The sequence below is a fragment of the Macrobrachium nipponense genome, chromosome 2, assembly GCF_015104395.2.
Source record: "Macrobrachium nipponense isolate FS-2020 chromosome 2, ASM1510439v2, whole genome shotgun sequence".
Classification (NCBI taxonomy): domain Eukaryota; kingdom Metazoa; phylum Arthropoda; class Malacostraca; order Decapoda; family Palaemonidae; genus Macrobrachium; species Macrobrachium nipponense.
The window spans coordinates 92,254,880-92,280,054 of NC_087201.1; the positions used below are offsets into that span (position 1 = coordinate 92,254,880).

General features: G+C 40.3%; 1 pseudogene; it reads right to left on the minus strand.

Annotated features, from left to right (window-relative positions):
* Positions 1 to 383: 383 nt before the first annotated feature.
* LOC135221575 (uncharacterized) lies at positions 384 to 24,515 on the minus strand (annotated as a pseudogene).
* Positions 24,516 to 25,175: the final 660 nt, after the last annotated feature.

The window sequence follows — 25,175 nt, forward strand, 5'->3', positions numbered from 1 at the left end:
TCATAAAAATCTACAACTTATAAAACAATAAACTTATGGAAAAATTTGGTTAAACAACTGACTCATATACACTTTCAAAATGAACTATAAACAACCTGAACACCATATTTAATGAACTGATGATGGAGGTTAAATAAAATATACTAATAATCCCAGCCACTTCCTTCACCTCTACCTCTACCCCTGACGGGGCCACCTCTACTTCTGTTGCGCTGGAAATCTCCCCTCCCCCTCCCCCTTTCCCCCCCTTTGATATCTCCTCTCCCACCTCTTCCACCTCTCTGATAATCTCCTTTGAAGCCTCTACCTCTTCCCCTCCAAGAGTTGGATGAACGACTCTCATAACCACTGTCCTCATTGTTTCCAACCACTGTTTTGATTACTCATTTTGTTATTGTTATTGTAGTTGTTATAATTTCCTTTCCTTCCCCAAGAGTAATTATATCTTGATTCCAGTCTCCACCCCTGTCTCTCTCATCTTCATAATCCTCATCTTGGCCTCCTCTTGGATGCCACTGGTTTGGTCTGCTATCTCCTTCACCATCATCATATTTGTTGCTGAAGTCTTTAAAACCGCCTCTGCCTCTACCTCTGCCTCTGCCTCTGCCTCGGCCTCGTCCTTTCTCATCATAACTCATCCGCACTTCGTCATTGTTTATACCATTATCAGGATCACCCTGGTCATTGTAACCCCAGTCATTGTCATAGTTCTCCTCATATGATTCTTCATTATATCTTGGTCCTCCCATTCCAGGCCCGTGATCATTCCTGGAACCTCCGCCCCTTGCTTGCCAATTACCCCTTGGACCTCCTCGATTATAACCCCTGTCATTATGACCTCTGAAGTTTCCTCTTGGATGATTATTGAAATTCCGAGAGCCACCAGAATAGTTGTTGTTTCCAAAATTGGGTGGTGGCCCATCATGGTAATTACCTTGGTTTTGGAAGTTACCACTGTTGTTGTTAACATTGACATTCACATTGTTATTATTAGTCATATTATTATTGGTGTTCATGATATTCTGGGCACCAGTGAAAGTTTGGTTGTTTGTTTCAAAAGAATTTGGCCTCTTCTCAGGTACTGGGATCTTCCATACTGCAATGAACCATTAAAAGAATTATTTTATTATAAAAAAATATATAATGCAATGCAAATATTTACTTAAGTACATGTTGAACGAAATATTTTATTATAAAAATATGTAATGCAATTAAAATGCTTACTTACGTACATATAAAAATTGTAAGCAACAAAGATCTAACGATGAAAGAACAAGAGGTTTTGTAAACATACCTAGCATTAGGGTTAAGCAGCATGTGCTTTTCTTTAATAAGTTTCTTTGCAAATTCTGGATCCTTGGTAACCTCTGAAATAAATCTTCCTCTTCCATTGTTGTAAAGGCTTTCCATATAACATCACCTGATACAAATTCTGAAAATAAATATATAAAAAATAAATCTCATTTAAAAATTCAAGCCTTCCAACTGAAATCCACATAGAAAAATTGTGACTGAATTTAAATTTAAATATACAAAACAAATGCAAATTGAGTAAAAACAAATTGCCGTATAATTCCAATCTAATATGCAATGTTATGATAGCAAAATCAAAGGCAAACTCTAAAGAAACGATTTTACAATAAGTATATTCAGATACGTAGTACTTGAATAAGCAAGTATAGTGATTATTTCTTTACCAATGATAGTATAAGTTATCATTGACACTGGGTTAAAGTAATCAGGATTGTTCTAAAATTAGTTTTATATTAACCTGACACCAGAACAAGTCAGCGAAAATAAAATAATACAGTAGCAGAGCCAAGAGGAACCACCATTAAACATTTTTATTTTTTAATTTACAAAGCCACCTTAATATGTGTGTTCCACATATACATAGCACTTATACCCTCTGGCACTCCTGCCACTCAAGCAGGGAGGTCACTATATTTTCACTTGTGCCTGTGCTTTTAAGAAAGCAGGACACCTAAGAACCAGCAAATGGATCTATGAATATATATTCACTAGGCAGCCATCTCAAGGAGGCATATTTTTTGGGGAAAATTGCTATGGAAACCACTTATACCACAAAAAACAGGGATTTGTCATTTAAATTATTTAAACATTCAGAAAAGTATTAGCATGACTAAGAAAAATATCAAATAGAGTAATTGCTATCATCCAGAAGAGGAGTAAATGTTTCTTGAACCAAATATTAACAAATCAGGAAAGTGGAGATTTATATGATGACAATTCATTAAGGCAGAGCTCAACCTCTGAAGATCAAGAGTATGATCCACTAGATTCTCAAAAATGTCAGGCTACTGATTATCAAAACAGTTGGCTGTTATAAAGGCAATGTTGTATTTGTTCATATACGGAAACAAACCTGAGGTCTTAACATTAGGATAAATACTCAGCGCCAGCTGGAAACCGATTAAAGTTTAAATAATTGTGTATGCAAGGGACTACGTTATTGGCATCTGTGCTTGGTCACGAGACATGTGGAGCCACCCACATACCCCGCTTTAACTCGTGACCCTGTTAGTTATTTCCTTACCGCCTTTAAGAGAGGATGTGCTTTACCTCCGTCATTTTAAAGCCATTTTAGTTTGCCCCCTGTTTGTTTTGAATTTGTTGTTCATTTTGGAATTCCCGGGCATGTGAACATGAAGCCTTCTCATGCTTCGAAACTTCCTGGATATCACAAGAAGCAGATAAACGCCCAGATATTTCTTCGACGATTTCAACATCGAGGTACCCATCGTGTAGCAAGTCATAGGTGCAGAAACTCTTAAGGTACAGTTAATTCGTTGCCTGTGCTTTGGAATATCACATATTCATATGGATTGCCTGTAAATCCAAAGCTTGGATGTATCAGGATGTGCTTTGCGAAGTAATTATGACTAATTGTGCTCCGTTCCCTGCGGGGAGAGGTGGGCATTGCCATCTTGTTTTCGTTCCAGATACGTGGGCAGAGATGATGTAGGTGTGCGTTAGGCTTATCAGGACAACCAACCCAAGAAGGACAGTTGGTTGGCTATATAACGTCAAGCTGCCATCCAGGGTCTCACGGGATGGATGGATGTCCCCTTTTAATCCTGATGTGCACTGAATGGCGGTCGGATGAGTCGCCATCTGTAAAGAAGAAGATTGTGCAACATGGCAGCCTTTATGTCAGGTTGATATGCCTACGAGAATATCAACAATAGCCTTACACTTCTTGTAGAGTGCTGACTTCGTATTCGAGATGCTCAGTGACGTCATAAACATGGCGCCTGCCATGACGTCACTTCACAGCTGCGGCCTACACGGAGACATGCTTCCATTTTCACTTCGAGGTACAAGAGTACTTTACAACTATGCTTTTGGATTTGGAGATTTTTAACGCACATTGTTTTTGAGAGAAATTACAAGTGTTAGGAGATATAACATTCACATAATGGAAAAGACGCGTCTTTTCTCTGGATCCTTCCGCTTAGGCGTCTACAAGCTTAGGTGACTGGCTTTGACGCCAGTGCGTTCTCCTGCCAATTCTGGAAGAATAGGGACTTCGTAGCTGATCCTCCAGCCAAGAGGAGAAGTTTCTTCTCCATCTTTGAGCCAGGACTGTTACATCCCTATTATATGAAAGTACAAGAAGTAGTTGTAATTGTCAAACAAGTGAATGTTGGAATCTTAGTCTAGTGTGGCTGTGAAGAGTTGGAGAAGGCTAGAATCAGGGACTTCGTGACTGATCCTCGTGCCAAGAGGAGAAGGATAATTTCTTCATCTTCGAGCCAGGACTGTCACATCCTTTTAAGCAGAAATGCCACAACAGGTTGGGTCTCTTAATCTTGGCTGCACGAGTACCATCAACAGCCTCACACTTCCATCAAGTGTGATGACATTATAGCCAAAACCACTTTCAAAATGGCGGTAGTCATGACGTCACAGCCTACTGCTGCCAACCTCTATTTGTCTTCGGTGGCATCATTATATTACGCTTTCATTTCGGGAGCACACACTTATGGAGAAATATGAATTTTCTCGTAGGATAAGCGGCTGTGCTGCTGTGTGCTCCAGTTAAGTTTTGAATAAGAAAGCTTAGGCAGTACTTTATCTCAGTCAACTTTAGACGGTTGCCGTTTAGGTTGTCAACAGTCTAGTGGTAGCCTAGGTTGTGATAACCATGTCGGCTGTAGAGCTAGCTATAACAGCTGTAGAGCTGTAATGGCCGTAGATCCATGACGCCCTTGAGAGCTATGAAGGGCTTTGGAAGCATGACGACCATCAGGGCTATAATAGACATGAGTACTATGAAGCCCATGAGGAAATGAAGGTCATATGAATATGACGATCGTAAATGATGTGGTGGTCGTAAGGAATACAATGCCCAGAAGGATCAGGACGGTCGTAGGAGGCAACTGTGTAAACAGTGCTGGGTTTATGAATAGTTTCGTCAAGGGCGCAATGTTGCAAACTTAGACGGTCGTAGGTGGCAACTGTGTAAACAGTGACGGGCGTAGGAATCGTTCATAAGGGCGCAGTGTTGCCAATTTAGATGAACTTGACACATACGCCAATGCTATTACAAACTTTTTCCATGGACTCTAGGAGTGAGCTAACGTCTACTGTGGCTGAACACAGTACGTTAGAACTGGAGGAAGGAGAAAACCAAGAGTTTCTGGCTCCGTATGCGGAGGTGATTGATTTGATTCGTCAATTCAATAACCTTTCGGGGAGCACGGAGACACCTGCCAGTATGCTTCCTCTGGGGAGTGACATGGTGTTTGGATTGAAAAAGGATACGGAGATGTCGTATGAATTACCTTGTTCAAGTCATGTGGAAGTCTGTTTTGTTTACAACACATAAATGCACGGGTTGCTTGAAGGCTATGGAGTCCTCTTAGTAATCAAATACAGCTTGCATGGTGGGAATTAACCCTTAAACGCCTAAGGGGTATAATAAAAATTGTCTCCCGTATGCCTAGGGGGTCTCAGAGTGAGCACCAAAGCGGAAAAAATACTTTTTTCAAAAAATCACAGCGAGCTTAGTTTTCAAGATTAAGTGTTCATTTTTGGCTCCTTTTTTATCATTGCCTGAAGTTTAGTATGCAACCATCAGAAATGAAAAAAATATCATTATCATATATAAATAATGCGATATATGATAGCGCGAAAACAAAATTTCAAAATAATTGTATTCAAATCGTGCTGCGAGCAAAACGGTTGAAAGCAAAGAGTTAATAATTTTGGTATATAACACATTGTAAAACGATCAAAGCAACACAGAGAACATATTATCACAAAATGATGCATGAATTGTAACGTGCGGATGTAAAAAAAATGTTTTTTTCAAAATTCACCATAAATCTAAATATTTTTCTAGAGACTTCCAATTTGTTTCAAAATGAAGATAAATGATTGAATATTAATATACTGTAAGAGTTTCAGCTTACAATTGCAGTTTTTGACCATTTCGGATAAGTTAAAGTTGACCGAATGTCAAATTTTTTATATATGCAAATATTTCTAAAATGAGGAAAGTTACAACCTTCAATTATTTTTTTTTATTCTACATGAAATTGCGCACATTTTCATATATAAAACTCTATGAAAAGCCTAATATGAAACGGAGCAAATATTCCGAGAATGCGACGTACGCATTTCGGAGATTTGCGGAGGAGAATCAGCGCGGAGGGAAGGAAAGTTTTTTTTTAAATTCACCATAAATCTAAATATTGTGTAGAGACTTCAAATTTGTTTCAAATGAAGATAAATGACTGAATATTACTAGACAAAGAATTTTAGCTTACAATTGTTGCTTTTTTTCGACCATTTTTCGGTAGAGTCAAAGTTTGACCCAAAACGAAACGTGGTTTTTTTTTTCTATTTTATCGATTTATATGCAAATATTTCGAAAATTAGAAAAGCTATTAACTTCAATTATTTTTAGTTGTATTCTACATGAAATTGCGCACATTTTCATATATAAAACTTTATGTAACGGCTAATTTAAAATGGTGCAAACATTACAACAATTGCACGTATGATTTTTTCGGAAGAGTTACCGCGCGGACGTAAGGAAATTTTTTTTTTTTTCATAAATTCACGATAAATCAAAATATTGTGCTGGGGACTTCGAATTTGTTGTAAAATGAAGGTAAATGCTTGAATATTACTAGAATATAAGATTTTTAGCTTACAATTGCGTTTTTTGACCATTTCAGTTGAGTCAAAGTTGACCGAAGTTTGAAATTTTGGCAATTATCGTTATTTATTTGAAAATATTTCAAAACTGATAAAAGCTACAACCATGGGTTGTTTTTAGTTGTTTTGTGCATAAAATTGCGCACATTTCCATATATAAAGCTTTATGTAACGGCTAATTTAAAATGGTACAAACATTACGACAATCGCATGCATGATTTTTTCGGAAGAGTTACCACGCGGACTTAAGGAAAAAGTTTTTTTCATAAATTCACCATAAATCGAAATATTGTGCTAGTGCTAGAGACTTCCAATTTGTTGCAAAATGAAGGTAAATGATTGAATATTACTAGAATATAAGAGTTTTAGCTTACAATTGCGTTTTTCGACCATTTCGGTAGAGTCAAAGTGACCGAAGGTTGAAATTTGGCACTTATCGTTATTTATATGAAAATATTTCAAAAAATGATAAAAGCTACAAATCATGAGTATTTTTTTTGTTGTATTCTACATGAAAATGCGCACATTTTCATATCTAATACTCCATGTAACGGCTAATTCAAAATGGTGCAAAAATTATGTCGAAGTGACGAAATAATTTCTGAGATGTGTCACTGATACTTTTAGTGCGATAAGAAAGAAATTCTCGCCTGCGGAACGATTGTAAACAAAAACAACACCTTGATCCGTGAACTCCCAGCATCCCCTAAGGCGCGTGATTCAAAAGTTTTTGAATGGTAGGCCTATAAGTATTTTCCGCAAATTTTAAAAAAAAAACTATTTTATGTAGACGTAAATTACGTCCGGTAGGCACCCAAAAGACAATTTATCTCGACGTAAAATACGTCCAATAGGCGTTTAAGGGTTAACATACTTCGGGTTGACCCCAGAAAACTTCAAACCTTTACAGGTAAGAAGAATTCCCTTGTTTTATAGACCAAACGCTTTGCCTCTTACATAAGTAGGTTTTTAGCCTAACAAGTGGTTAAATTCGTAGCCTATTCCAGCCAGTCTGAGTCTACTGCTACTATCATAGTTAATCTGAGTAGTAGTTCTTAGATTAGGCTGTCCCAACTAACTAGTTTGGGCATGCATGTGCTGGCTCGGACTAGCTAATGGTTGTGGTTTAGTTTAGTTCCATTCTTCAAGAGTGAGGTGGGGTGAAGCGAAGTTGGGTACAATTCTTGGCTAGGTTACTCGAGATTAGCACCATGGTGGTTTCTGGCAATATAGGATTTCCTTTTGGAAGGTAGCATATTGAACATATGCCCATATATTGTAACAGATCACCGCATAGGGTGTTTCGTGGTTGGAAAGTAACACTACTTGTGAAAAAAAAAAATGAGCCATGTCCTGTTAACAGTTTAATTCCTTGGACTGGAGGATAATTAGGATGTGTCTGAATAGAATATATCATCATAGGATATTCCCCTGAGGTTTTCCTATGATATCGTCCGGATAATTGGAAAATTTAGTGTATCTTAGTTTTTACAGGAACACTGAGCAGATTAACCCTTAAACGTCGATTGGACGTATTATACGTCGACATAAATTGTCTGTTGGGTGCCGATTGGACGTATGGTACGTCGATATAAAAAGTTTTCTTAAAAATTCGCGGAAAAATACTTATAGGCCTACCAGGCGAAAACTTTTGAATCACACACCTTGGGGGATGCTGGGAGCTCACGGATCAAGGCGTTGTTTTGTTTACAATCGTTACCCAGGCGCGCAAATGCGAATTTCTTTCTTCTCGCACTAAAAACATGAGCGAAACATCTCGGTAATTATTTCGTCACTTTGACATAATTTTTGCACCATTTTATATTAGCCGTTACATGGAGTATTATATATGAAAAATGTGCGTAATGTCATGTAAAATACAACTAAAAACTAACCATGGTTGTAGCTTTCATCAGTTTTGAAATAATTTTATATAAATAACGATAAGTGCCAAAATTTCAACCTTCGGTCAACTTTGACTCTACCGAAATGGTCGAAAAAAACGCAATTGTCAGCTAAAACTCTAATATTTTAGTAATATTCAATCATTTACCTTCATTTTGCAACAAATTGGAAGTCTCTAGCACAATATCTCGATTTATGGTGAATTTTTGAAAAAAACTTTTTCTTTACATCGCGCGGTAACTTCCGAAAAAATCATAAATTTTTTTCGTCCGAATGTAGTAATGTTTTGCACCCCATTTTAAATCAGCCGTTACATAAAGATTTATATGTGGAAATGTGCACAATTTCATGCACAATATAACTAAAAACAACCCATGGTTGTAGCTTTTATCAGTTTTGAAATATTTTCATAAATAATGATGTGCCAAAATTTCAACCTTGGTCAACTTTGACTCTACTGAAATGGTCAAAAATGCAATTATAAGCTAAACAAAACTCTTATATTCTGGTAATATTCAATCATTTACCTTCATTTTGCAACAAATTGGAAGTCTCTAGCACAATATTTCGATTTATGGTGAATTTATGAAAAAAAAACACATTTTTCCTTACGTCCGCGCGATAACTCTCTTTAGCAAGGGGGAGAGGAATGATAACAAATCTACATGAGTGGATGAATTGGTTTGTTAGAAGAACAGATCTTGATCTTACTCAGACGCAATGAACTATGACATTGTGTAGAACCCAGAAGTCTGACTCTATGATATTCATATAGGTCTTAGATTCTGAAATACTGGTCAGTTGTTTCGTAGAATTCTGGTATTCAGAAAACTGAGTCCGTGAGATAATAGATAAGTGAGTACCTAAAAACTCAACCTTCTGGGATTAAACAGGGTGAGACATGTCCAGATTCATTGCATTCGTGGAAGGCAAAGAGAACTCTATTCAAGCAACAAACCATGTAGGCCACAGGGATTTGTTACTACTACTCTCTAGATTACAGCAAAATATGTAAAGGAGTAACCACCATCCAGTAAAGCATTAAGCATTTGATCAGGTTAACAAAGGCACATTTAGACTTGAAAACTTTTGTTCAATAGTCATTAAGAGTACAAAATTACTCCCTCTAATACATATATTACTGTTAAAAAAAATTTACATTTCTTTGCTTAAACAAAAAGAAGATTGATATTTCACTTGAACTAAAAGATTAAACTGAAATAAAATAAATTTTCTTGCAAGAAATCTATCCTATTAATTCTGTCACACAAAGACATATATGCCCTATACAAAAATAGTTTGCACAAAGAGTCAAACCTTGAAAAACACATTATACTTACCAAGAGGAATAAGGAAACCAGAGTAAGAATGGAATTAGCCTTAATGTCTTCCAAAGGCACAGACCCTGGAGGCAACTCATCTCCTTCATCTGTAAAACATATAATCACCATCGATGTTTGCAGGTAGGCAAACCTAATTCATTGCTGTCAGTTATTACCCAGCTCGTCTGTAAGGAAAAAAAAAAAACACTAAACATTATCTTTTTTTCTAATCAGGTTGAGAGTACAAGAAAGATAAGTAAATATAGCAGTATGTATGATGTAGGTGATTTCAACACGATGCTGGTAAACCACCTCTGTAGGTATACATATTAAGTAGATAATACTGTAGTAGTTTTCTGGTCAGGATGCTCATTTACAATTGAAAGGTTAACAGTATGAATAGGAAAATGACCACTGTCTTATTTTTCTGTGGAGCTACACTGTTTGAAGAAATAGCAGGGCTTGCTAGACAAAAGAATATCTGGAATAATTTGGAAGGAGCCCTTGAATATATGGGCTCCTCAGTTGTCTATTAAAGAATGCCAATGCTCTTTCTTGGAGGGCCATTCAGGAGTTCCAGGGGTAGGCAGGGCAGGGCAAGTGGTGCTAGGGATAACTATGCTTTCTAACCTAGGCCTCTGAACAAGGTTCCGAAGGAAGTTGAACAACTGGGACAGTAGATATTGACACATCAACTTGGGCAATACTGAAAAAAAAGGTAACTGCAGTGGCATAAGGCGAAAGAAAAAAAATACCAGAGAAATCAGTGTACGAAGGATCCAGAACATTACGTAGGCCACAGCTGACACAAACGACTGATAATCCTGATAAGCTGAATGGGAAAGCAAAAAACCAAAGTGCTTGAAGTGTTAGCAGCAGACTGTCTGTTTTTAGAGAGAGAAAGGAAATAACAATGAAAGAATGTGCTGGAGATAGCATGAATTGATAATCCAAACATAGCAAGAGTGGAAAGAATAGAATTTGTGCCTCACTTAAGAGTATCGCCAACTCTCAGAAATGCAAGAGATCCCTCTGGTTCCAGTCTTAGTTAGCCAATCTACTGAGTATGAAACGAATAACTCTTGAAAGGCTCTAGTTTAGTCTTTGTTCAAATAACCTTGCATCCCTCAATTCCCAGAGAGGTGAAATAAGTTTTATTTGTAAGTCTCCAGTCCAGTGTAAATAACCCTGTGATCATGTAAAGGTCATTTTTTTTTTTTATTAAAGTAAGATTTATTCCTACACCAGATTACTTAAGCAGCCATTTTCCAAAACAGTTACTTACAATGTTATTGTCCTCTTCAATTTCCTCTTCCAAGCCACCAGCAGCATTCCATGCAGCTTGGAAAGTCTTTGGGATAGGCTTGGCATATGGAGTCTTTTTTGTAAATCTGAAAAAATGGAAAGAATTACAACTGAATTTTGTAAATGAATATTTTGGGATATGCAATACATAGCAACACAAAATAAATGCTCCCCAATGCTCTAATATAAATTAAGTAATTATAATGCTTCACTGCATGTTTTTTCATACATTTTAAGACTGTTCAATTGTTGAAAATATTTCTTAGGTGCAAAAATTAAATTTTCTTAAATATTTTACTTCAAGAATTTACTGTTCATAAGGAAAAATCCCCCGGCAAGAAATAACAATTTTGATAAGGTATTTACTGGGAGAAGGGTAGGTTTGGGACAGAAAATCTGTAAAGCTACTGTACACACAAGGAAATCTACATACAGTTAAAACTGTACTCAAAAATTAACAAGTAACAACAAAAAGTTGAAAGTTGTTGCTCAACTAAGCTGTATCAGCTCAGAAATCCTGTAGTGACTTATTTTAAATGTTTACTGTACCACACAAAATCTTCAAAATTTTTGTTAAAAACTTTCATAATGTAAGATACTATCAAAATTTTGCCTTTGTTGAGACTATAGACTTCATAAACTTTCATGCTGCATTTCCTAGAAAACCTATACTAATTAATCACAAGTGTCCCAAAATATCAAGAGCAATGTTTTTAGTTTTCTTTTATCAACAGAGCCATAAAATTTACCCTTACCTGTCAAAGCCAGTGTTCTCAAAGTCTAGACCAGGTATCGTTTCTGGTGCATTAGAATCAGCTTCCTCAACTTTGTCGTCAGGGCCCATGCCAGGAATAGCACCTTGTGTTTCAATATTGGAGGTAACTGGAATATCATCTGCAAAGAACAGCAAACGATAAACAGATCACAACTTTGATCAGGAAGTAGATTAAAATTATGGATATTTTAGTAAACAAACACCAAAAAACTTAATAGCCATAAGCAACACCAAGCAATGGATGACACCTCTCTTCATTTCTGTAGTATTTTTATTTTTTGTAACTGTTAAGGTTAAAAATTGAGTAATGTTTAGTACATAAATAAATTTTTGTGTGTATTAAACTCCACCGATATCCATGGAGTCATCAGCTAACCCTGCTGGAAGAGTATTCAAGTTGTATTTGTCTCTCATCTTGTCCCCAGGTCGATTTCTCGTCCAAAACTTTGACGTATGGTCATTGGACCCTGAACACAGAATGTGACCAAGAGGATGCCAAGCTAAGTCCCATATAATACCATCATGAGCAGATTCAATGGCACCTACTTCCTTGTCATTTCTGTAAGAATAAACAGGGAGAGGTACTAGAAATTACCAACTTCATGGAATGATAGCTGTCTTTATTTATATAACAACACTAAATTCAAAACTAGAAAATATGGAGAAAATTACCTGTATGAATTCCTGGAAATTAATAGAAATTTGGACATAAAGCAACAGCTCTAATACTGCCTAATACTTGGTGACAATGTTTAGCCTTGAAGGTATTGTCTGGGGTACAACCATGACCTAAAAATTGCACTAATTTATTTCCCCCGATACAAACCACTACTTTAATACAGCATATCTACTTTAAGATACTCAGAAGGCAGACTGATTAAAAAGTTTATAATCTTACTCTTCCAGTTACTGAAAGATATCTCCCTACCACATTTTCAGTTTAAAAGAATTGTTATTGAATAAAAATGCATCTTACACTTAATCACAGAAAATCGGACACCTTTAACATATCAATGCTTTAGTTCTACACAAAATAGTATCTGCATAATTTTATGACCAAATTGTTGCTTTACTAGAACCAAATAATATATCTACTATTCTGTCAGAAAGTGACTCATATGGATGTGAACAATTAGGAATGAAGACTTTTGTACCTAAGTCGTATAAACTTAGTTGGGGATGTAGGATCACCCAAAGTTTAGGCAGTGAGTTAATCACCAACAGCCTTAGTAATCTGTCCTTAAAAGTGGAAGATAGGTCAAAATTGGTAGGTTGGAAGTTAAGATTCATACATAGTAATGGCTGAAATGATAAGGAAAAATTGCAGTGAAGCAGAAAAAAAAAGTAGGGAAACAATCACAGGGTCAAGAAAAATAAATTGCATCTCAAAGGTGGAAGGAGGAGAAAGGGAACTGTTCACTGATAAGCCAAACATCGAGATGTTAAGTTTGTATGTATATGTGATATATATCTTCTTCCTTACCATATCCCTACATTAAGGGATAGGTTGCCTGCTAGCCTTCTCCACTGCCTTCTATCAAAGGTATCATCCTCCACCAAACCTCTTTTCTCCATATCTTTTTTCACTTTATCTCTATCTCATTCTCTGTCTCCCTCTCAATCTTCTTCTTCTAACAGGTTCCTCCCAAACCCTCTTCACTCCCTCCTCATCATCCATCCTCAACATATGCCCAAACCATCTCAATCATGACTCTCTTATCCCACCTCATGTAATCTTTACTAAGACTGCCCCCCTTCTTATTTCAACACTTTCCAATCTCGCAAGCAGTGATATTCCCATAATCCACCTCAGCATTCTTATCTCTGCTCTCTCAAGCTTTACTTCCTCTTTTCTTCTTAGAGTCCAGTTTTCAGATCCATATATTTACACTGGTCTTATCACTGAACTATGTATAGATCTTGACTTTAGCTTGATTGGCATATTCTTATCACATACTACTCCAGCTAAGCTACCTCTCTCCACTTTCCCCACGCAGCTTTTATCCTACTGTCAACTTCGGCCTCACATGTGAAGTATATGAAATATGTCAAGTAACAAAAAAAGTGGAAAACAACAGACTTATAATTTTGACTTATACTACCAATTTATTTTTGTGTACTTTGCATTCTACATATGCAACTTCATGTAACTTGTAAAACTTGATTTTTCAGAGGTACCTTTGTCAATGATGTAAATGTCTTCAGTGAAAAGGAAGTAAAGAGGATAATTTCAGTCTATGTATATAATTACCACACTAATAAGACTGATTTTCAAGAATAGTAGTGGTATGAACATTTCAACCTATATCCTATTACTAGCTTAATTCATGGTGGAGCTTCATTAATGGAAGCATTGATAATTGCATTTTCATCTACAAACAAAATTTTTTAAATGCATCAACATGTATGGGTTCTGCAACTCGGTTTTTAATACCCCGACTGGAAATGTGCGATGGCATCATTAACAAATGAAGAAAATTGTTTAAATTTTCTGCAGCTCACAGTACTATAGGGTGACCATTTTAGACATTTTAAAATCTTACTAATATCAGGTGTTATAACTACAAAAAAAAGGGATTTTGACGAAGGAAAAAATCTATTTCTGGGTGATTGGCTCGTGTCGCCCTATGAAAGTAATCCTTAATATCATCTTTCTAGGTAAAATATCCTAAAATTACCAGAGAAAAAACAAAATTAAGAAAAAAGTCAGTAAGACTGACTCGCTCACTCTTAAAAAGAAGTGTCGGTATGAAATAGGGGCGAGTGTGGAACACTACCACGAGACAAACACCAATTAGAACTTCCTATCAGAATCCCCCTAAGAGAGAGCCGATACCAACGGGCGATGCAGCCTCTACTACCTACTACTAGAGGACGCCACGGACAGCAGCGCCCCTAGCGGTCATCCTTAATTAACATATAATTACATCTTGTCCTGCAAGGGGGGGAAAGCAAACCATAAAAAGGGGATGGGTTTCATAGGGCGACACGAGCCAATCACCCAGAAATAGATTTTTCCTTCGTCAAAATCCCTTTTCTGGGCTCAGCTCGTGTCGGCCTATGAAAGAGTACCAGAGAAACAGACAAGATGGGAAAAGGAAAAAAAAAAAAAAATGAAAAACATGTTAAAATGATGGATATAATATAAGTAAATCAAATACAGCATACAAAATAAGTACTTAAACTAACTATGGTAAACAATAACAGAATGTTAGTAAACTTAAAGTACTTAAATGGTAGTAACAATGACATAATATGCATGTAAAACAAAGAAATAGTTTGAATTTACTTATTTAGAATATATAGGTACAATTATATACATACATGTGTCCTACCCTAGCATAAAAATAAGGGTAGGTACACTCAAATCCATCATTAATACAAATAAAACAAGTAATTCAAATATATACAAACACATTGTGACTGAAGTTATCACAAGTTTAAATGGAAAATTTATACAAACATATTGTGGCCCTAACCTAGCATAAAAAAATAAGGTTGGGACCACTGGAGTACATATCAGTACCAATGTGGTGTCCCTAGCAAAAAAATAAGGGACAAACCACTATAACCACACAACGGCAAGGCTATGATGATGAGTAGCCTGGTGATAGGTTGAGGCATGTTGGTTGAAGTAGGTAGAAAGGAGACCTGGATCAATACTACAACTACTAAGCAGTATCAGGGGAAACTATGTTTCCCGCTGCTACTGCTGAAAACTTTAAAGATTCCAAGGACTTTAAATAATGCCGTTTAAAGACTGTCGGGGATTTCCATCCAGTATACTTCCTAAGATCCTCAAAGTTCATATGTTGGAAATAGTTAATAGAGGTGGCTACTCCCCTGAATATCATGTGCTTTTGGGTGAATGACTCAGGGTTGGCTTGTTTAATGAAGTAAAGGATTTGTTGTCTAATACCTTTAACTGACAAAGTACCACCTTTTTCTCTCATGAAGAGAGCACCCGAGGATCTAGAAGAAGTACGAGATAGAAAGGCTCTAAGGGTTGATACTGGCAGAGAGAAGGATCCTGTGGAAGTGGGATAACCTTCCAAGGAGCCCACCTTGCAAGAGGATCTTCATTTTGGCTAAAAAGCTACGATCCGGAGCAAGTAGAACTTCTCCTGATGGGAGGAATTCCACATGACCCGCATCTCTGGATAGAGCCGACAGTTCTGAAATTCTTGCTCTGAGGCTAGGCTTAATAAGAATAGAGTCTTCCTCAGGAGCATTATGAATGTACAAGATGAGTTGTCAGTATCTGAAGCTAGTTTGAGAACATCATTCAAGAACCATGAAACTGTAGTAGGCCTCTGAGAAGGTCTAAGTCTAGCACAGGCTTTAGGGATAGATGTGAAATAAGATTCAGTTAAATCTATCTGAAAACCTACTTGAAAGATTTTCTTCAAAGCCGACTTGTGAGTGGTAATCGTGCTAGCTGCTAAACCTTTTTCAAATAAAGATCTGAAAAAGGATATAGCCAAATTAACTGTCATGGTTGTAGTGTTCGATTCTCTCAAGAAAAATGCTAATTTCTTAACAGCTGAGTCATATTGTCTGATGGTTGACTCCCTCTTATCTGATTCCAGGAAGAGAATATTCTGTGGATCAATGTTAGCATCTTTATTAGCCGCAAACTTCATGAAGTCCATAAAGTTAGGGTCTGGAGAGTTCCTGAGGAAGCGAACACAGTCCTCATTTGTACTGATTGTGATAGTTTGGGATTGGGGATCCGTTGAGGTCGGAGACCCAATTCCAAGAGAAGTGGATACCAGTTGCTCTTGGCCAGTCCGGTGCAATCAGAGCTACTATCCCTTTGAAAGACCTTAGTTTGTCTAGGACTTTCAGGAGAAGATTCACTGGAGGAAAAACATAAATTCTCCTCCATTGATTCCAATCCAACGACAGGGCGTCCGTGGCATAAGCCAGAGGGTCCAGGTTGGGGGCCACATAGCAAAGAAGCTTGTGGTTCGCTTGTGAGGCGAAGAGGTCCACTTGGAGACCTGGGACTCTCCGGCCTACCCACTGGAATGACCCGACGTCCAGAGACCACTCTGATTCCAGAGGGACTGACCGGGACAGGGCGTCCGCTATCACATTTCTTACTCCTGCCAGGTGAGTGGCAGACAGATGCCATGTGGTTTGTTTTGCTAATGCAAAGATGGCTATCATGACATGGTTCACATGCTTGGATTTGGACCCTCCTCTGTTGATGCAATGAACTACTACTGCACTGTCCAAAACTAGCCTTAGATGAGACTTTTTCGGGGGAAGAAGTCTCTTTAGAGTAAGAAATACTGCCATTGCTTCCAACACGTTTATGTGGAGCTGGCGAAATTGAACTGACCAAGTCCCCTGAACCTGTTTGAACTGAGAGTATCCCCCCCAACCGGACAGGGATGCGTCCGTGTGAATGGTTAACATTGGGAGGGGATATTGAAGGGGTACTTTCTTGGCTAGGTTCTGTACTCTTGACCAAGGCCGTAGTTGGTTGCGGAGGATCTGTGGGAGGATCACTGACAACTTGTCTTCGATATTTGGAGTTTGCTTTTGACCGCCAAATTCGATTTATATCTTTTAACCTTACTTTGAGAAGGATATCTGTTACTGAAGCAAACTGAAGAGACCCTAGGATTCTCTCCTGGTTTCTTCTTGACGTTTGTTTGCACTGAGAAATTGCCTGACAGATTTTGCTATTTCCTTCCGTTTGGCTACTGGAATTGATAGATTGTGGGAGGACAAATCCCACTGGATTCCCCGCCACTGAAAACGAGATTACCGTTTGGAACAAGTCTGGATTTCGTTTTGTTTATCTGGAACCCCAGATGTTCCAGAAAGTGAACTACCTTTTTGGTAGCTTTGAGACATTCCTCGACTGTTGGTGCCCCAGATTAAACCAATCGTCGAGGTATGCCGCTACCATGATTCCCTGAGCTCTCAATTGTTGTACAACCACTTCTGCTATCTTTGTGAATACCCTGGGGGGCTACATTCAGACCGAAGGGCATCACTTTGAATGAGAATGTCTGATTTCCTAGCCTGAATCCTAGGAATGGGCGGAAGTGCCTGGCTATAGGGATATGATAGTATGCGTCTGTAAGATCGATGGAGCATGTGACGGCTCCACGCGGCAGTAAGGTCCTTACTTGCGAGAGGGTAAGCATCTTGAACTTGTCGCAGCGAATGAAAGAGTTTAGCTTTGACAAGTCTAAGATTACCCTTCTTTTTGTTGAGCCTTTCTTTGGAACGCTGAATAAGCGACCTTGAAATTTTAGATGCTTGACTCTCGCAATAGCTCCTTTCTGAAGGAGTTCTTCCGCGTAATCTATCAATTCCTTTGACGGTACCTGATGGAATGATTTGATTGGAGGAGGATCTTGGATCCAGCTCCAGCCTATCCTTTGGACACTATGCTCTGTGCCCAACTGCTGAACCCCCACCTGTGGCGGAAAGAGGAACAGCCTCCCTCCTACCTGGAGAGCCTCATTGCTGATGGGCGGGTTGGCCACCACGCCCTCCTCTGAACTGTTTACTCCTTGCGCCCCTTCCTGCGCCACGGATGACGAAAGTAACCTCTCGCCCTACCCCTCGATTGAGAGTAGCCTTGAACCTCATAAGCAGGGTTAAAGGCAGGCGAGATGGCATAGGAGGTCGAAGGCTGGGATTGTGGGGCACCAGGGAGGAAAGGCTGAGTTGTTTAGCTGTAGCAGGTTGTTCCTTACCTTGGTTGGGGTGACTGGGACCGCCTGCACAAACTGCTGCTGAGGTTGGAGTTTTTTGTATGGCTGGAAACCTCCTACCAGCCTTCTTTGGTTTCTTGCCAGCAGTAGGAACGGATTCCTGTTTCCTCTTAGAGGAAATGCCCCCACCTAGCTCTAAGGCTCTGGTTGAGTCTAGCAGCTTCGTGATGAACTTCGTTCACTGCTGACTCTGGGAAGAGATCCGCTCCCCACATGCTGGCAGTCAAGAGTCTATTAGGCTCGTGCCTGATAGTACACTCTTGAAGAACATGCTTCCGACAGTTCTTCCTGGCTTGGAAGAAGTCAAAAGCGTCTAGCAGAACCGTGTGAAATTGTGATTTCGCTAAGATCTTAAATAGCCGGTTCGTTCGCATAAGACAGCGCAGCCATTTCCGTGACTATGATAGAGTTAAGGGACCTGCCAAACCTAGTCCGCGCATCGAACTCTGCCTGGATTAGGGAGTCCGGCAGCCTAGGCAACTTCTCACCGAACGGTCATAGCGCAGTCCGGCTTGAGTTTACCCTGCGTGAAAGTAGCAGGCAGGTTTTCCCATAACTCTCGAAGGCGGGAAAGAGTGGAGAAGTGGACTCCGACTCTCTCAACTGCGGAAGGGGCTCATCCTTGAGGACTGCCTGAAGAGCCTTTCTCCACCATTTCGTGTGCAAACGGAAGAGAGACTCCTCTTCCGTGGCGAAAATAGTGAAGGGGCTCTTATAGGCCTGGAGTTTAGTATTCGTACAATCCCAGTCCTCAAGGCAGTGAACCCATTCCCGTTTGGGCGTGGTCTCTACTGTAGAGGACAGACTCCTTCGAGATCTTGTCCTCCCTTGTAAGAGCCGTTGGTGTCAGCCTAGCATACCCGATGAAAGGCTGTGACAGACCCGGAGGATAGAACTCGAAGTCCTCAATCCTTCGAGTGCCAAACTCCGGGATGGAAATCATCCCGTCCTTAAAGGGAGCGTTAGGCCGCTACTCTCCATGGATTCTCCATAGAGAAAGCTGGCAGAGAGTCGTAAGACGGGAGTTGGAGGATCCCGTGCTAGAAGCAGGGATACTGGGGGAGGAGCCTGTGGATAGCCCAGTCATCCGATCCTCAGTCTCTCTTACTCTATTCGAGAGTTCCTGGACGGTCTGTCCAGTTTTGAGACAGAGTGCTCGACAATTGTGGTGAACATCTGCTCAAAGCGGGTTCCCCAAGCTGAGATTTGAGAACCAACCATCACTCCTACCTGCTCCATCATTCCTGGTGAGACAGGAGAAGGAACGCAGGAGCTGGTGCTTTGGCTACCCCCTGGCCGGCAATAAGCCGGAGAGGGTGGCAACGGAGGCGGGAGAAGGCAACGACTCGGAGGTAGCGCGAGCTTTTCTCCTTCGAAGCCTTGCCTCTAGAGCTCTTCGACTGGGAAGAGCTTGGCTTAGCCTTCACCGCGTCGGCGTAAGAAGTCGATGACTTCCTAGCCGAAGAAGACGAAGACGACTTTCTAGAAGTCGACTTAGACAGAGTCTTCGGTTCTCTCTTTCTCCTTCTCCTTAGGGGTACAGAGAGAGCGGGAGTTCGGCTAGGGATCAGATCCCGGAAAAGCCTTGAAAGATTGCGGAAGAAGAGGGGACAGGAGAAGATCCAGGAGCGCCCAAAGGAAAGACCTTGGGCGCCCGACAAACCTACCTCAACCAACAAATCCTCACTCACTACCGCCATGGCGGCCGAGGTTTCAGTCCAGGCCGGCGACGTCCGGGACTGGCTCCTGGGCGGCTACGAGCCCCACGACTGCTGGAGATCTTGCTGGATGGCGGCTATTACGGCGGCGACGGACAAGGGTCGACTGTAGCCCGTCGACTTGCCCGCAGGGAAGATCTGGATGGCCAGCTTTTTATCCAGTATGTAGGGCTGGCCCTTGGCGGCGTTCTTTCCAAAGCCGCCTACCCACGCTTTCAGAGTGGCGAGGGCGACTTCCCTCACACCGCTAGCCTGAAAGAAAGGCTGAATTAGCTACCAATTGCGGACAGGGTTAACAAACTTACGAACTAAAAGTGTTAGTAAATTGATAAAAGTCTTATAATGGTCTTACCCCATCAACCAGCTGACCGACCAGGTCGTAGCAAATGGTGCAGGCCTCGGGATGCCAGACGATGGACTCGTTGAACAGGGTGGCACAAGGGGCGTGAGACCTGCACTCATCGTGTCCGCAGGGGTCATGCAGCGTCGCATTGCAAGCGAGGACCTGACAGTGGTAGCCTGTAAGTGGAAACGTACATGAGTACAGAGTAAACCACTTACAGCCTAACATATGCTCCGCTGGTGCCGGAGCGATAAAGTTAGATGAAACCAGAGCCCTGCTAAAATACGTGTGGTAACCATGTTGGAAGAAAGGCTATGGCTCCGCCAGTGGCGGAGGCACAAGAATCAACCAACTAGGAGTGGTGGTAAAGGAAACCACAACGTAAAATGGCGGGGATGGTTGATAACATAATAATAATATAAAACACAATTCATTGCAAAATATCTTAAATTAGGGTATATATCCTTAACATAGTACAGTAACAACATCAAAACCAACTTCTCTCCACCCGTCTACTAGAAGAGTGCGTAGGTAAGGGTAAGCTCCCTTCCGGTAGCGGGGGAGAGAGATATAAGGATATAGTAGGCAAGCAAACGACATCCATAGTACCCACCCTACCCGCTAGTGGAGCCAATAACCTATAACCAAAGGGGCCCCGGCTGCGACGGAAGGCTCCTTTCGTATCGTAAGGGAGGTGGCTGAGTAATGGGTATGGGGGGGAAGGAGGTCCCGGTGAAACACGGCGGGAGCGAGGAAAGGGGGAAGGGATGGCCTACTCCTCCCCACCTCACCAACTACCCGTATGGAGACCCGGTACCTCATAGTGGTCGCCCTAAACCCCCTGCTGGTGGAACCCCCCGGCACCTCCGGAATGAGAGAGAAGGCTATGAGGTGTTATGACAACCCAGGGGTCCCCCAGCTCCTCCCTACATCAGAGAGGGAGGGAAGGGGCAGGGTGAGGTGCTATGGAACACGTGACCACTAGTGGCCTAGGCCGCGATCACCACAACCGTGGTAGGGCCACGTGAACCAAGCTGTACCAATACATGGAACAAGCACCTAGGCTAGCCTAACACCCTAAATAATAATAAAATACATCGAAAGGTGGAAGAGACACTTTTAGGAAAAGAGAAAGAAGCCCAGGAGGAGGCAACTATTCCAAGAAACAGTAGCCTACTCGGAGCCAGCGATAGCCGATGTAGAGCAAGAGCCGGGATGCTGGGCCAGAATAAAATAATGATAGCCCTAAATACCAAGCTAAGAGAATGGTAAGAGGGCTAAACTAGCTAAAACTCGATGTAAAACAATGAACGTGAAAAATAAGCCCATAAGTATAAGAAGTCCAGTATGGAGGACCGGGAATTCTTACGAGGCAGCATGGCCGCCACGAGACAACCGGGGAACCGTATATGACCTATAAAAAGGAAAATACTGGTACCCGGAAGATAAAACTATGATAAAATATTACTTATGAGTTACTTAACTTAGCCGTGGCAATTGCTGAACGTTCCATCGTAGAAAACGAGATAAATCCAGAATAATAATAGCACGAGGGAAAACAGCGTCAAGATGCTGGCGCTAAAAAATTAAGGATGACCGCTAGGGGCGCTGCTGTCCGTGGCGTCCTCTAGTAGTAGTAGTAGAGGCTGCATCGCCCGTTGGTATCGGCTCTCTCTTAGGGGGATTCTGATAGGAAGTTCTAATTGGTGTTTGTCTCGTGGTAGTGTTCCACACTCGCCCCTATTTCATACCGACACTTCTTTTTAAGAGTGAGCGAGTCAGTCTTACTGACTTTTTCTTAATTTTGTTTTTTCTCTGGTAATTTTAGGATATTTTACCTAGAAAGATGATATTAAGGATTACTTTCATAGGCCGACACGAGCTGAGCCCAGAAATAGGTTTTGACTTGTATAAACACTAAAATTATTAGTACGTATTTGTAAAGTGCTTATTCTTTGATGTTTTGACTAGTGCTATTTTAAAATTAATTATCTAAGTAAATATTATGCAATACATTTGTGTCTGACTACAGTATGTAATGCCCAGCTTCCTGACGTCAAAAAGTACTTCTAATCTTTAAACAATACTCCCACCAATTCCTTATACTATAATTTTTAACATCATTTAATGACCATTGGCTTGTGCTTCTTACCCAACATGCCAAAAGAGGATTGATCCATCTGAACCACCACTTGCAAATAAGCCTCATGATGTGGGATGCCATGCTATGCAAGAAGCCTCCTTCTTGTGGACCTCTGAAGACCTGCAAGATATTTTTATTTTAGTCTACAATGCTCTAAAGCTATATTTAAAAAACCGACATGCCAACACAATTCTCTGAAAACAAGTTGAGAAAATGTTTATACCTCAAGGATACACACAATAAGGTTTTACTAAAGCCTAAATGGGAATTTATAATGGTAAAACAAGACAGAAAATTTATATCTCCTGCCAAGAGAGGCCTTTTCTGACCTTCAAAAGGCAGGTTATGGACCAGTGAGAGAGCAGGCTAATGACAAATCCATTAATAATAAGTCTACATGTATAAAAAACATATTCTGGTTTCAAATTTTTAAACCATTTTTTATGTTTTCATATATAGAGATATATGACAAAAATCTTATTTTTTCTTAAAAGGCAAACTGTTGCTGAGCCCACAGATATATTTGCCAGGCATTTGCTTGCCATTCACAGGCAGAACACGTGAGTCCCTCGACCAGTTTCTTCAAGCACTGAAAACTCCTTGCTAAGGACTGTCAATTCAAAGCTGTTGCTGCAGAGGAAGAGTGTGATAGCTATGTTCGGGATGCTTTCATAAATGGTCTGATCATGGTGCAAAATGCCAAAGCCTGTTAGAAAACATAACTTTGAACTTTAATAGTGCTTATGAACAGGCCCGCACTCCAGAAATGGCCCAGAAGAAGCATTCAGCCTCCTGCTTCAGCAGAACCTACCAATGCTGCTGTGTCAGCAGGGACTTGAGAGGAGGAATTGGGTGGAGTGAAAATAACTGATTCTGTTTCTGCTTCTGGTGCTCGATGTTTTTGTTTTTTTGTGGGGTACAAACCAACATCCCCGAAGTCAGTGTCCTGCTAGAGAAGCAGTGTGTTTGAAGTGTAAGAAACAGGCGAGCAGCTCTACTGTCCCTAAGCATTCTGCTGCGATGTTAGCTTCCATAGTAGGAGCTGCTCCCAAGTGTCTCGAAAAATCTGTGAGGCTTCTTAAGCTAAATGGGGGTTCTGTCAGTGCTGTTATTGATACTGGGTTCTGAAAACTTTGTGTTTCATAATGTAGCAGACCAAAGCACACTATGTCCAGATCATGGAAATGTTTCCTTGAAACATTTTAGGTCAGTGTAACGTGGATTTGGAGTTGCAGGGTGTTGAACTCAAGGTGTTACCAAGATTTTGTAGTGATGTGATATTAGGACATGACTTTCTAGGGAAACATTCTGCTCTGGAGATGGATTTTGGAGGAAAAAAGGCCGCCCTTGAAGATATGTTCACTCTGTTGTTAAGGTGTGATCTCCTTCCTTTTCAAGAACCTGATGTCAGAGAGCAGGACAAGTTGCTATTAAGTCAAGATCATATTCCTTGAGTGACTAGAAGTTTATTGAAGCTGAGACTGAGCATATGATGTCAAAGGGAATAATAAGGCCAGTAATTCTCCTTGGAGGCTCAAGTGCTGGTGACATCAGGCAAGAATCAGAAAAGGAGGATGGTTATAGACTATTCTTGAACTATAAACTGATTCACTGAGCTTGATGCTTATCCTTTGCCAAATATTGATGAGATGGTGGACAACATTGCACAGTACAGGGTGTTTAGTACATTAGATCTGAAAAGTGAATATCATAAGGTTGCCACACGAGAAGAGCAAGACCATAGACAGCCTTTGAAGCTGGGGGCAAACTTTATGAATTCAATCGTATTCCATTTGGAGTGAAAATGGAGTAGCAGCTTTTCAGCGAGTACTTGACGAAATTCCTAAGAGAGAAAAAGTAAGTGGTACATTTGCTTATGTAGACAATGTAACTGTGTGTGGAGAGACAGAAAAGGAGCATGACCAAAATTTGAGGAGATTCTTGAAGCTGGCTGAGAAATACAATCTGACTCTAAACCACAGCAAGTGTGACTTGAAAGTCAGAAGCATTAATTAACTGGGGTATTTAGTAACAGACGGAAAGATCAAACCTGACCCTTGAACGCTTGCAGCCATTATGGAACATTTCACTCCGAAGGATGTGGCTTCTCTTTGCAAGACAATGGGTTTATTTGCTCATACTCAAGATGGATACCCTCTCTCACAAGCTAAAGGTTTCCCTTTATCTACTGAAGCATTACAAGCTTTTGGTAACTTGAAGAAAGACATTGCTGGTGCGGGTGGTAATGGCCACAGATCCCTCATTATCCTTTCACAGTGGAAACGGATGCCTCTGATCAATGCTATAGCAATACTCTAACCCAGAAAAGTCACCCGGTGGCTTTCTTCTCTGCACTCTGACTCACAGTGAACAAGGACATTCTTCGGTGGAGAAAGAAGCCTATGCCATAGTGGAAGCCTGAGAAAGTGGAGACATTACTTGATTGGATTTCATTTCCAGCTCATCACTGACCAGCGCAGTGTAAGTTTATGTTTGATTCTAAATCAAACAGTAAAATAAAGATTAACAAAATAGCAAGATAGCACATGGAAATCTCATGTTTTCTCTATGATACTCTGTACCATCCAGGACCAGAAACATGCCAGATGATGCTCTCTCCCAACTCTGATGGTGCCACTACTCTACTACTGACAAGCTCAAAGAATTTCATGAAATCCTATGTCAACCCGGGATAACTCGTATGATACATTTTGTCCGATGTTGGAAACCTACCT